Here is a 2940-nt window from a genome sequence, read left to right on the forward strand (position 1 = left end):
AGTAAACCTGAAAGCAACACCCTCAAAGCCCTTCTATTTGTAACTCACAAGTTTGTTCTCTCTAGGTTTGCTCCCTTTCCTATAGGTAACCTTAACTGAGTTTTACTCCATAATTGATCCTGAACCCAGTGCCAGTGACAAAAGGAAATACAACTGACAGCTAAGAAAGCAAAGGAGGATGGAGCCTCTGGGTTCAACCAGCCATCCCCACTGGACCCACCTGGCACAACACTTTGCAGTCCAGAGGAGAGCAAATGACAGGAAAATATCTTCTAACAGAACAAGAAGGCAAGCAGCTGTAACTCAAGACCACCAGTAAGGTGATAAAGCGTCCTCCCTTCCCCCCTTTATATCTACGCCTCTGTTAAGCATGAAGAAGCCAGAGAGTTGGCATCCAATTCCCAAATCAATAACAGTTGGTTTAATTACTATTGGAAAATGCTTGTCATTCCTCTGTAGCATCTGGTCCCCACTGGACCCTCATGATTTCCTTCACCTGCTCCCCCCACTGACCAAACTGTGCAGCTCTGCAACTGCATCCTGGCCCATCCTCACCCTTCTGCCCCCAATCCTCAACTCCTTGTACCCTCAATATATTTTTCTCAATAAAAAATATTAAAAATAAAGACAACATTAGACTAACATCATGACCATAAAATAAAACATGTCACCATAGGCACAGACAAAAGAGTAGAAAGGAATTGGAATGATTCTTTGCAGTTTAAGAGAAAACAACAGAAAGACTATCAAAAGAGGGGCATCCCATCTAGGATGAAAGTTAGAGCTAACATTGTTGTGTATCACTGGGTCAGAACCCACCAATAGTTCATCCTCCAGAAGATTTTCAGTGGCAATTAATTACACAGGAAAAGATTGACAATCTTTCTTGCCCAGAAAAGCCAGTGGATTTGAACTGCAGGCCTATGGAAATACAGTACAGCTCCTTATCACTAGGCCATGGTGGTGGTGGTGGTGGTTGTTATGTGTCATCAAATCACTTGTCAGCCATAGCAACACTATGAGTAGCAGCTCTGAACCCTGCCTTGTCCTGAGCCAGTTTCACTAATTCTGACACACCAACACTCATCCCATCCAGGCTCTTCCTCTTCTGCACTGTCCCTCTACCCTTCTGAACATGATGTCCTTCTCCAAGGACTTGTCTCTCCTGTCCATGTGCCCAAAGTATGTGAACCAGAGGTTCAAAATCCTAGCCTCTAAGGGGAAAATTGGTTTCACCCTCTCTAATACAAAGCTATTTGTTTCTTGGCGGTCCATGGTATGTTCAAGACTCTTCTCCAGCACAATTCAAAGGCATCAATTCTTCTGTCATCCTTAGTAATTGTCCAAATTTCTGATGCATAGCAAGTAATTGAGAAGACCATGACCTGGACCAGGCATACCTTAGCTTTGAGATTGACATCACTGCTTTTCAGTACACTGGAGAAGTCCCTGACAGCAGAATTTGACAATGCAATTCTTCTTTTAATCTCCTGACTGCTTGTGCTCAATCTCTTCTCCATCTATCATGGTGCTGCCAATTGGCCCAGTGGTGAAACTCTTTGTCTTCTTGATATTGAGCTTCAATCCATATTGAAGACTACAATCTTTGACCTTCTGCAGCAAGTGCTTCAGGTCCTCTTTAGCTTCAATGAGCAATGTTGTGTCATCAGCAAATGAAGGTTGTGTTGAGTCTCCCTCCAATATTGATGCCACATTCCTCCTCATATAACCCTGCCTCCCAGATGATATGTTCTGTATATAGACTGAAAAGGTATGGAGGACAGGATGCATTCCCGATTCACTTCTTTCCTGATTTTGAACCATGCATTATTTTCTTTCTCTGTTCTGAGGACTGTTTCCTGGTCCAAGTAGGGGATAATCACAATCAAATGTTCTGGGATTCCCATTTTTCTCAAGGTTAGGTTGTGAGCCACACAATCAAATGCCTCTGCATAGTCAATGAAACACCGATATTTCTCTGGTACTCTTAGCTTTCTGCCAAGATCCATATGACATTTGGCAATAACGTTTCTTGTGTCACGACCTCTTCTAAACCTAGCTTATATTTCCGGTAGTTCTCTGTCAATGTACTGTTCCAGTTATTTGTGGATAATCTTCAGCAGGATTTTGCTAGCATGTGATACAAGTTTTTCTCCAATTCCAGCTCTTTATATATTCAATTGTAATACTTTACTTTGTCCTCCTGAGCTGCCCTTTGAAATCATCTTCTCAGCTCTTTCACTTCAACATGTTTTCCCTTAGATTTGGCTTCTTTTGAGTGTCTTCTAGATTTTTTCTTTATCCTCTGTTTTTATAATGAACTTTTGCTTTCTTCATGGATGATATCTTGATATCATCCCACAACTCATCTGTTCTTCTATCATTGATGTTCAATGCCTCAATTCTATCTTAAGATGATCATCCTGAAATTCAGATTAAATTGATTCAAGATTATATCTTGGTGCCTGCGGACTTGCTTTAATTTTCTTTAGTCTAAACTTGCATATGTGTAATTGATAACACAACTGCCCCTGGTCTATTTTTGACTTCCAATATTGAGCTTCTTCAAAGATTTCTTCCACAAATGTATTCAATGTGATTCCTATGCAGCCCATCAGGTAAAATCCATGTGTATTTTAGAAAAAAGTAGTTGCAATGAATAAATCATTATAAATACAAAATTCAATCATTCTATTTCCAGGTTCATTTCTATCACCAAGTGCATATTTTCTATCTACTACTGTTCCTTCTCTTTCCTACTTTTACATTCCACCATCATAAACACATCCTGATTACATGGTCAATCAATTTCATACTATAAAATTTGGTAAAATTCTCAATTTCTTCCTTATTGACTCTGGATGTAGGAGCAAATATATGAGTAATAGTTGTGTTAACAGTCTTCCTTGTATTGTTCAATAATTTTCATATTCTGTCTGG

Source organism: Elephantulus edwardii, unplaced genomic scaffold (assembly GCF_000299155.1).
Source record: "Elephantulus edwardii isolate Elephantulus edwardi_28Jun2011 unplaced genomic scaffold, EleEdw1.0 scaffold00078, whole genome shotgun sequence".
Classification (NCBI taxonomy): domain Eukaryota; kingdom Metazoa; phylum Chordata; class Mammalia; order Macroscelidea; family Macroscelididae; genus Elephantulus; species Elephantulus edwardii.